Genomic DNA, 11799 nt, shown 5'->3' on the forward strand with positions numbered 1-11799 from the left:
AAGGCTGCAAAATTTGCTACGATCTTGGTTAGCTTATAAGCAGAATAAGGATGATTTTGAGCAGTGACTAGTATTTGTCAAGGCCCTTTGAATACAGGTATTTGCGCTGACGTCTTTAAATAGATTGTTGTTGTTGTTGTTGTTGTTGTCTTCAGTACTGAGACTGGTTTGATGCAGCTCTCCATGCTACTCTATCCTGTGCAAGCTGCTTCATCTCCCAGTACCTACTGCAACCTACATCCTTCTGAATCTGCTTAGTGTACTCATCTCTCGGTCTCCCTCTACGATTTTTACCCTCCACGCTGCCCTCCAATGCTAAATTTGTGATCCCTTGATGCCTCAAAACATGTCCTACCAACCGATCCCTTCTTCTAGTCAAGTTGTGCCACAAACTTCTCTTCTCCCCAATCCTATTCAATACCTCCTCATTAGTTACGAGCTCTATCCACCTTATCTTCAGTATTCTTCTGTAGCACCACATTTCGAAAGCTTCTATTCTCTTCTTGTCCAAACTAGTTATCGTCCATGTTTCACTTCCATACATGGCTACACTCCAAACAAATACTTTCAGAAACGACTTCCTGATACATAAATCGATATTCGATGTTAACAAATTTCTCTTCTTCAGAAACGCTTTCCTTGCCATTGCCAGTCTACATTTTATATCCTCTCTACTTCGACCATCATCAGTTATTTTACTTCCTAAATAGCAAAACTCCTTTACTACTTTAGGTGTCTCATTTCCTAATCTAATTCCCTCAGCATCACCCGATTTAATTTGACTACATTCCATTATTCTCGTTTTGCTTTTGTTAATGTTCATCTTATATCCTCCTTTCAAGACACTGTCCATTCCATTCAACTGCTCTTCCAAGTCCTTTGCCGTCTCTGACAGAATTACAATGTCATCGGCGAACCTCAAAGTTTTTACTTCGTCTCCATGAATTTTAATACCGCCTCCAAATTTTTCTTTTGTTTCCTTTACTGCTTGCTCAATATACAGATTGAATAACATCGGGGAGAGGCTACAACCCTGTCTCACTCCTTTCCCAACCACTGCTTCCCTTTCATGCCCCTCGACTCTTATGACTGCCATCTGGTTTCTGTACAAATTATAAATAGCCTTTCGCTCCCTGTATTTTACCCCTGCCACCTTTAGAATTTGAAAAAGAGTATTCCAGTCAACATTGTCAAAAGCTTTCTCTAAGTCTACAAATGCTAGAAACGTAGGTTTACCTTTTCTTAATCTTTCTTCTAAGATAAGTCGTAAGGTCAGTATTGCCTCACGTGTTCCAACATTTCGACGGAATCCAAACTGATCCTCCCCGAGGTCTGCATCTACCAGTTTTTCCATTCGTCTGTAAAGAATTCGCGTTAGTATTTTGCAACTGTGGCTTATTAAACTGATAGTTTCGTCATTTCCACATCTATCAACATCTGGTTTCTTTGGGATTTGAATTATTATTTTCTTCTTGAGTATTTTCAGTATTTTCGGTATTTATCGTAATTTGTGGACTATCAGCTCAGCGATTCAAACAAGCCGTTTCACGGCGATCGATTACCATGTCGAAGACAATATTTTGAGGTAAAAATAATAAACCATTTACATATCCTTACGAAGAGACGCCCACGAAAATAATGTTTTCTCATTCTTAAATTTATCAAAGAGACCCAGACAGAGGGCTCAGAACTGTAGCGTATAAAATGGGTGATGTATAACGTCACTGAGTCGGTGCATCAGAAACAATGTGTCCTGTATCGAATTCGAAGAGTTCGTCCACGCAGGGAACACCATCTGTTTCAATACGACAATACCAGACCACTTAGGAGAGCTGCGACATCTGCAATAAACGCTCGCCTACGTTTCACTGTCATCGACCAAACGGTCGCCTTCGTTTCACTGTCATCGACTGTACAGTCCCTGATAGGCCCCTATTCGGTTCATCGAGGACTCCACTTTGATATCGATGAAGCGATGCAAGCAGAGGTGAAGTGACGGTGTCAGCAACCTGTTCTCTCAGTTCTGAACATAGGTGTCTTTCAGCAAACGTATACAAGTTTCAGTAGAGAAATAACACAGCCAACCTGCTGCAAATAATTGTTTCATACATTTACTCAGGATTCGACACCACTAAGAATGTCTTCATCAGCATAAAAATTGGATGTTGTATGAAATAATACATCGATAAATAAGCTTTGCAGAAACATTAACCAAGATGAAAAATGTCACAACATAGAAAGGTTATTTACGTAAAGTTACATTACGAGAAGTCCATAGTCAAAGTTTAGAGCGACATTATCAAGTCAACAATTAAAAACTAAAACCGCTCCAGCCTTTGGAACTTAAGCTACTGGGCCGCACAGTCTGATGTTCCTTGCTAGGTGTACGTACCAAAGGCTGAAACACTTTTAATTTTTGACTTGAGCAGGTCTGCTCTAAACATTAACTATTGCCTTCTCGCAGTGAAACTTTAGGCTTTAAATTTTCATTCTGATGAAGACATCCCTAGAAGTGTCGAAACCTAGGTAAATGTATTACACAATTATTCGCAACCTGTTGGCTGTTATTTCTCCATGGAAACTGGTCTCTCGTTGGGAGAAATGCGTTCGTCGACAGGGTGACTGTGTTCAGAAATAAATATGTGGAGATGATGAATAAAGATTTAGAATGTTAATTACGTCTGTTTGATGTAAAAAGCGTTAAGAGTTTTCAAACAAAAAATTCAGAGACTTTACTTTTCAACGCGCTCTTGTAGTTTGGGACCGCTCTGCCGAGAGGGCACACAAAAGTCCATTTTAAAATTAATTTTCTTTGTTATAGGAAATAATGAATGAACCGACAGAACAGTCAGTCAGTGTAATGTTACCGGAAACAAACCCTCGCTTTCCTTGGGCACTGAGTGTTGCATGAAAGACCTGATGAGCAATACTTGTCTGGGATGACTCCAACAACACACTGCAGAAGCTAAATTGCAAACTTCCTGTTGAAACATGATAGAAACTGCGACTAACTGCTATTGGATGAGATACTCGCTGTCTATTTGGCAGCTATGTGCGCATATGCGGAGAGATCTTGTATTTCCAGCAAAAGGTTGATTTGAAACTGTGTATTCTTCCAGTAAATTTGGAATTTGTACCTGTTTTGCTCTCGTCTTGTCTAAACTATTTATCGTCCGCGTTTCACTTCCATACGTGGCTACACTCCAGACAAATACTTTCAGAAACAACATCCTGACACTTAAATCTATACTCGATGTTAACAAATTTATCTGCTTCAGAAACGCTTTTCTTGCCATTGCCAGTCTACATTTTATATCCTCTCTACTTCGACCATCATCAGTAATTTTGCTTCCCAAATTGCATAACTAAGGAGGAGGTATTGATTAGAATTGGGGGAGAAGAGAAATTTCTGGCACAGCTTGACTAGAAGAAGGGATCGCTTGGTAGGACATATTCTGAGTTATCAAGGGATCAGCAATTTAGTATTGGAGGGCAGCGTGGAGGGTAAAAATCGTAGAGGGAGACCAAGAGATGAATACACTAAGCAGATTCAGAAGGATGTAGGTTGCAGTAGGTACTGGGAGATGAAGAAGCTTGCACAGGATAGAGTAGCATGGAGACCTGCATCAAAACAGTCTCTGTCGAACGTGGTGGCCGAGCGGTTCTAGGCGCTACGGTTTGGAACCGCGCGACCGCCACTGTCGCAGTTTCGAATCCTTAGGTTAGTTAGGTTTAAGTACATTCTAAGTTCTAGGGGACTGATGACCTCAGAAGCTAAGTCCCATAGTGCTCAGAGCCATTTTTGAACCAGTCCCTGGACTGAAGACCACAACAACAACAACCTGTTTTGTTGAAGAAAAATACGAACAGCTGAGGGAATTATGTATGGAGAGGTTACTCCTAGGTCTCAGTAAAAAGAGATTGCCAAAGAAATGAAGAGGTAAGAACAACAGCAGGAATTCAGGATGTTGTGGAACGTGTAAGGCTCTAAAATGGAAAAGGGGCGGGACACATCGCAAGAAGAAATGACGGAAGATGGACCATAGGCAGTATTAGAAAGGAGTCCCAGTGAAGAGGTAGACACCTACCGACCATTGGGATAAAGGACTGAAGGAACTCGTAAGATTTAACTGGTAGAGCACAAGAGAGACACGGAAACAGCGACTGGTACTGTATTTCTTTAGTTTAAGATGAAAGAGGCAGTAAAAGCTGAATTAATTGAACAGTAAATATAATCAGTAAAAGTATACACTGGTGAGCCAGAACGTTATGACTACTTGGTTAAAAGCTTGTTTGTACGACTTTGGAGCGAAATACATCACTGAATCCGCGTATCAGGGATTCGACAGTCTGTTGGTAGGCTTGTGGAATTACACGTCTACGCACAGTAAACTAATTCGCGTAAATAACGGGCCGCTGATTTAGGTACGCGTTGATTTCAACCGGTAGTGACCCAGATGGACTCCGTAGAATTTATATCAGGCAAGTTTTGTTGGCGAGACATGAACGTGAATTCGCTATAATGCTCCTCAAACCGGTGTAGCACGATTCTGGCTCCGAGACACGGACAGTTATACTGCTGAAAGATGACATCTCCGTCGGGGAAGACATCAAGCATGAGAGGATGCAGGGGGTTTACACCTGACAGCGTGTATTCGATTATTACCTGCCACAGGTCCCATGCAAGCGCAGGAGAGTGTCTGCCAGTTCACAAACCGCTCACACCAACCTGCGTCTGTAGCGCGCTTCACGCTTCGAGTCGCCATTCATTTCGATGACGTCGTTTGTGGGCACCACCATCGACCTATTGGAGCAAAATGCGATTCATCCGAAGAGCCGACACACTTTCTTGATCGATGGTCGAATCCCGATGGTCCCGTGCCAACTGATATCGTAAATGATGATGTCGTTGGGTCAACACGTGATCACGTAAGGGTGGTCTGCTGCGGAGCTCCGCGTTGAACGACGTACGATGAACGGCCTGCTCCGAAACACGTATGCATACCCCAGCATCCAACATCGCGGAGGTCATAAAGTTTAGTTTGTAAGGTGTCAGGCAAATCCAACGCCTTCCATGAAAACCTTGACATGATAAGCAAATCCAGTAGTATGTCACATAGCTCCGAATAAATCGTGACATTAAATTAACCAAAGTAATACGAGTAACGAGTGAGCAAATGGAATACCACAGACTAACACAAGAATGCCTAAATGTATGTCATACCCTCCCACCGTGAGACAGACGCAGTTCCTAGGGGAAAAACGAGAACAGAAGCCGAGAGCAGAACCGTGTTAAGCTGAAGGCCCTACGCGATAAGCGACGGACACCCACGTCGTTAGCTAACCGCTATGTCGACCCCCCCCCCCCCCCCAGCCGATGTTAAAAGCTAGAGCCCTCCAGAAGAACAGTATAGATCTTACGATAACGCTGAAAGGACCACACCAGCTGCAAGTTTTAGCTTGAGACTTTTTCGCGTCTCTCTTACGTTGCAAACTTTAAAAACATTGCCCCACCACGAAAAGTATAACGTTTCTCATTGGATAGACAGAATTTTTGTAGGCGGAGCTTAAGGTTAACATTGATACCGAGATTGGTCAGATGAAAACACAGCCAGATAGTTTCTTTTTTAACTAACTTCGGTAAATTGTAGTAAGGGGAAGTTAGGAGGGAGTTGCTTGCGAGACGGCGGAGCTGTGCTGCCCGCCGCCCCCTGACGAACACCGACAAGGTAATGAACGCACGCGATGCCGCATAACAGCGCATAAAGCTTCACTCAGAACTGCAGAAGTCTCATCTGTTACACCCCATTTTTGCGTAATACTAGTGTCGATTGTCAATTAAAGCTCATAGTGTTCACATTTGCCGTTGAAATAAAAATCTGAAACGCAATGATTTTTCTGTTATATAGTTACTGAGAAGCCACATCAGCCACTGTAATTTACGACAAGTTAGATAAGTATATAAAGATAATTGAGGGTCACTGTAGACCATTTTGATAGTTTTCTCTTTTGTGAAACTTAATTTAAACCTAGATTATAGATGTGATATGGCATAGCTCATCCTTTGATCCATTGTAGAACATGGAAACCCATTCAGGGAATATTCGTTCACATTTTTGTTGAACGCAGTTGGTTTTTACCATCCTGTATTAAAACATTTCCTTTTATCAATAGTGCAATTTATAAACAATATTTTGTGAGTAGAATAAAATTTCCAATGGTAAACGTAACTGCTTTTTCAACGTTATTTTACCAGCTAACTAAAATAGGAAAGCCTCGAACCCCTTCCACTAAATTTAGTTAGTATTATGATTCTTTAAAGGGAGTGCAGTGGAGCTAACGCTGAGATCATTAAGTATTTGGTTATATCATCGCTAGTCTCACTGAACTCTTCTGAATTCTACATGTCATGTGTGGTCTGGCGTCTCCTTACCAGCAACAGGTCCCAGGTTCAAAGTAGTCAATTCCCTAAAAAAAACACGCTCAGAGCATCGCGACAAAAGTGGTAGGGAGACACGATATAGAAAAACAGACACGACGCAGAATGTTAAATGTTTACAGAGCAGACAAGCCTCTGAACATCACGTTCTGCGCCGGCCTAGTGGCCGAACGGTTGTAGGTACTTCCGTCTGGAACCGTGCGACCACTACGGTCGCGGGTTCGAATCCTGCCTCGGACATGGATGTGTGTGATGTCCTTAGGGTAGTTAGGTTTAAGTAGTTCTAAGTTATAGGGGACTGATTCCCTCCGATATTAAGTGCCGCATTGCTCAGAGCCATTTGAACCAGCCCACGTTCTGCGAAGAGCCGTGGAGTTCAGCCATTTAGCGCCTAGTGGTACTTTCACTGTCCTATATCTTTCTGTGGATGTTCACGACAGTAGCACGTGAACATTCGACCAGCTTCGCCATTTTCGAGATACCCCTTCACGTGCTCTGAGTAATAATAATTTGCCCTTCAAAGTCGCCTATCTCGACGTATTTCCCCCATTCGCAGGCCATATCTTCGCTAGGCTAATCCCCCGTCCGTGTCTGCTCCGGTCTTCACACTTTTGTTGCCATGTCACGTACGCGCAACGCTACCAAGCGTCGTCCAACGTCATGTTCGGCAATGGTTGTAGTGTTTCGGCTGATCAGTGTACTGCAGAGTTAAAGGTTGTGCCGAGATGAAAACAGATGCTACGATGCGGTTATAGAAAATAGATAATGAAGCCGCCGATACGAATACGCCTAACGTCCCCAGAACAAATGCTACGATAACATTGTAGTCGAATTTTGTGAAATCAAGTTCAGGTTCTATGATCTGTGATGTGAGGGTTCAGCTGGAATTATACTGTCAGTCTGCAATGGGTCGTTTCTACATACGATGAGAACCATACAGGGTGTTCATAAATGAGAGTTACGAATTTCTAGGACCTGCAGAAGGCAGTGAGTACATAATATTCTACAACAAGCAAGCAAGCAGGCAATCAAGCACTCCGTCTTCAGGCCACAAGTGGCCCATCGGGACCATCCGACCGCCGTGTCATCCTCAGCTGAGGAAGCGGGTAGGAGGGACGTGTGGTCAGCACACCCCTCTCCCTATCGTTATTATGGTTTTCTTCGACCGGAGCCGATACTATTTTGTCGAGTAACTGCTCAGTTGGCATCACGAGGCTGAGTGCACCCCGAAAAATGGCAACAGCGCATAGCGGCCCGGATGGTCACCCATCCAAGTGCCGGTCACGCCCGACAGCGCTTAACTTCGGTGATCTGACGGGAACCGGTGTATCCACTGCGGCAAATCCGTTGCCCACAAAATACTGTACAGGGAAGTATCAAAAGAATCATTCGATTTTGCATGCCTATATATCTGAAACTAATAAACATATGCAATGAATTTTGTCTTTTGATCAACGGGAAACCCAAAAAGCGTTTTTTCATACCTTGTCATGGGTGTTCAATATGCCACCCTTGAGATGCACACATATGTCAATGCAGTATTCCAGTTGTTCCCACACTGCAGCGAGGATGTTACAACTTCCGGATCTGCTGTTATTCGATGTCACAGTTCATTCATTGGTGTTGGTAACGGAGGCACATAAACAGAGTCTCTTATAAACTCCCATAAGAGATAATCACATATAGTCAGCTCCGGTGACCTTGGAGACCAGTAATGTAAGGCTGAATCATTTGGTCCAGTGCAACCGACCCATCGTTCAGTAATCTTTTGATTTGAAAATTCCCGCACTACCAGATACCTCATCTTGCTGGTAAATGAAGCCGTTCGAATCAATCTCAAACTGTGGAAAAAGAGGGTTGTCAAGCATATCGAGAAATGAAAGAACTCCACACGTTGTTGTCGCCTTCACGAAGAGCTTGCAGCAGCTGAATTTTGTACGGTTTCACGTGTAAACGTCGACGGAACACACGCCAGACGGACATCGGGGGCATGTCGAGCTGTCGAGCAGCACAGCGAACGGGTTTCTGCGGACCCCTTGTGAAACTACGGCGGACGCGTTCGACGTCTGTGTCAGACACTGGGGGACGGCCCGGCGATTTGCCTTTACACAGACAACCTGTTTCTCGGAATTGTTCCTGCCATCGTTGCTGTAGGGGGATTCACATCATATCTAATGCGAAAGTCACGCTGAACAGTTATCGACCCGCACTGCGCAAAACGTAGAACACACGACGCTTTGTGGTGTCCCGATACCAGTTTTAAAGAACTGAACTGGGTGCACACTGTTGCTACCTAGCGCCAAGCAGGTAAAACTCACATATCTAAAAGAACGAAATAGTTATAATTTTTTTAAAACTCGGATGGTTCCTTTTGATACACCTTGTATTTTGAATAGGAACCCACGTCCAGAAAAGTACCGTTTCCATTCTACGACGGTTTCAGTTTAGATGTTTAACTGGTTCAAATGGCTCTGAGCACTATGGGACTTAACATCTATGGTCATCAGTCCCCTAGAACTTAGAACTACTCAAACCTAACTAACCTAAGGACAACACACACAACACCCAGCCATCACGAGGTAGAGAAAATCCCTGACCCCGCCGGGAATCGAACCCGGGAACCCGGGAAGCGAGAACGCTACCGCACGACCACGAGATGCGGGCAGATGTTTAACTCATCCACTTCGACCTGAGGAACTGAACTACGCGAGCTGCAGTACAGTTACTAAATAACGACTGAAAAAGAAACATTACAAAAGATCCCTTTATCACTTAAGTACTTTCGGTTGTATTAACGCTCAAACATTACATGTTAACATTACAACAAAACAGAAAAGATCCCAGCATACTCTACGTAGAGAACAGTACTGACGCATTACAACAGCGGCTCGATGTCGCGACCAGCAACGTTCTTACAGACATTATACCTTCGAAGCATGTTGTGGTGCACACTCTCCATCTACATCTGCATCTACATCTACATCCATACTCCACAAGCCACCTGACGGTGTGTGGCGGAGGGTACCTTGACTATCTATATCGGTTCTCCCTTCTATTTCAGTCTCGTATTCTTCGTGGAAAGAAGGATTGTCGGTATGCGGCTGTGTGGGCTCTAATCTCTCTGGTTTTATCCTCATGCTCTCTTCGCGAGATATACGTAGGAGGGAGCAATACACTGCTTGACTCCTCCATCCCATCTGATGTCTCCTCAGTTTCTGGTGCAGCGGCCAGAACCGTGCCTGCAGATCTTCCTCTGTCTCTACAGGAGTCTTGTAAATTAAACTTAGCACACCACCTCACAACAGATACTACACGTCGTTCTGTCCTCCTCAATTGCGCTTCCAGGACAAGCAACTTTTGAGACTTTTCTCTCTCTCTCTCTCACTAGGCTGTGACGCGTTAGACATCAGAATTGAAACCAAAGAATTTAGAACTGAAATGGTACGTTTTCTGACATGTATTCCTAGTCAAAATATTATCTACTCACCCCCCTGCACAATTCCTAGAAGTTTGCAATGAGAATTTCCGAACACCCTTTATACTGCGCGTAGTGGGAGTTGAAGAACTCTCGTATTTGAATAAGTTGCAGTGTATTACTGGCATAGTCAGCTGTGGTGAATCGCGAGTGATTGCCTAGTGACACCACTAAATATTCAGTAAGTATTTCTTAAAAGACTTCTCGTAGTCCATGCAATTTAATTGCGATCCCCGTCTTCGGGCATATAACCGATTATCGGTGGCATCTGATACACAGAAAAAGCAAAGAAATGTATAACCACCGAAGTATATTTAAGAATATTTTGTATAAACTACGGTAGAAATGTAACGAATTTACGCTTAACATTATATCCTTGGATCCATGTCCCAGCTGCTGACCTCTTTACGTGGTAGAGACACATTTTGCAACATTACTGCTTTTGTTATGGTTACCACCAGTTTTATCTTTTTATACACGGTTTTTCAAAGTCTTTTCATCAAGAGTGTAGGTATGACACGTCAAGTCACGTAGAAGACTTCTGTTAAAGACAAAATAATCACTGACACTTCCTGGTGATGCTAACAGTCTTTTAGTTTTCTGTTACGCCGCAGAATAATTTTGTTGTCATGCCTAAATTTTTTAAAGCTCTCCCCGGTGAGCTCAGAGCCGAGGAGGTCAGGTTGAGGTCGGTGTGCCAATCTTAATCTCAACACAAGGTACAGCCGATGCCGCAGTAAAAAGAAAAAAATAAAAGGTTCAAATGGCTCTGAGCACTATGGGACTTAACATCTGAGGTCATCAGTCCCCTAGAACTTAGAACTACTTAAAATAACTAACCTAAGGATATCACACACATCCATGCCCGAGGCAGGATTCGAACCTGCCTGGTCAGAGCAGTCTCTGTCGCAGTTGGAGTCGCTCGCTGCTCCAGTGTAGCTGTAGTCTGTCGCTGGTACAGCGCAGTTTAGAGTTAGTAGTTGTGAAAGTCACAGTGCAGGACAAATTGTAAAATCTTAGTATATGGAAGTAAATAATAATTGTGATCAGTCGCAGAGTTAAATGATAGCATGGAGTGAGATGATGATGATGAACAAATGAATAATTGTTAATATAATGAAAAATCAACAGTGTAATTAAGTCAACCATCTATTTTAAGGTAAATTTTATTATTTTTATTGACATGCGCTTAGTTAAGCCACTTGTCTGAGATGTTGATATGAATTTGTTTGAATCTTTTCTTTTGTGATTCGTCAGCACCAGTTGATCCAGATATGTAATAAACTCAATTTTCCCGTGTAATGGATTGTAGATCTTGATCAATAACGTAAAAATTGTTCATAATATAATTGTTTTTACCAGTCAACTAGAAAAGTATAATTTACCTTTAAGTCACGATCCAGACATTTATCTAAATTAAAATATCCCAGAATTTTTGTCATATCATAGTATTGTGCTCTTTAGTAGCAGACGAACAGCTGTGTGAGTAAAGTCAGTTTTTCTCGTAATTCAGATCACAGACAAATGTTATCCAGTATTAGTAGTCAGGACAGCATTGCACTAAGCTCTGCCATTTACGAGCAGATATACAGACAGCGTTATCCGGCGACACCACCACGAGGTGAGAATTTTTCAGTTTATTTCACGAGGACAGATTCAGGTTGATTTCACAGGGAGAAGGCGTAGCGCTCCTCACGTCAAAATTTATGAGTTTTTGATGAGTTCAGATTTATTAGTTTTCATACGTCAGAATTTAATTATCCACATACTGTTATTTTTATTTTTTATTTTCTATTCGGGAAGGTTGCGCATCATTATTTTATGTTTTGTTATTTATACGCGAAGGTTGCAACTACGTTTCAGTTAACCCTTTGAGTACCAGTGG

General features: G+C 42.7%; 1 pseudogene; it reads right to left on the reverse strand.

Moving 5' to 3' along the window:
- Positions 1-7673: 7673 nt before the first annotated feature.
- LOC126292332 (5S ribosomal RNA) lies at positions 7674-7791 on the reverse strand (annotated as a pseudogene).
- Positions 7792-11799: the final 4008 nt, after the last annotated feature.

The sequence above is a fragment of the Schistocerca gregaria genome, chromosome 9 (genome assembly GCF_023897955.1).
Source record: "Schistocerca gregaria isolate iqSchGreg1 chromosome 9, iqSchGreg1.2, whole genome shotgun sequence".
Lineage (NCBI taxonomy): Eukaryota > Metazoa > Arthropoda > Insecta > Orthoptera > Acrididae > Schistocerca > Schistocerca gregaria.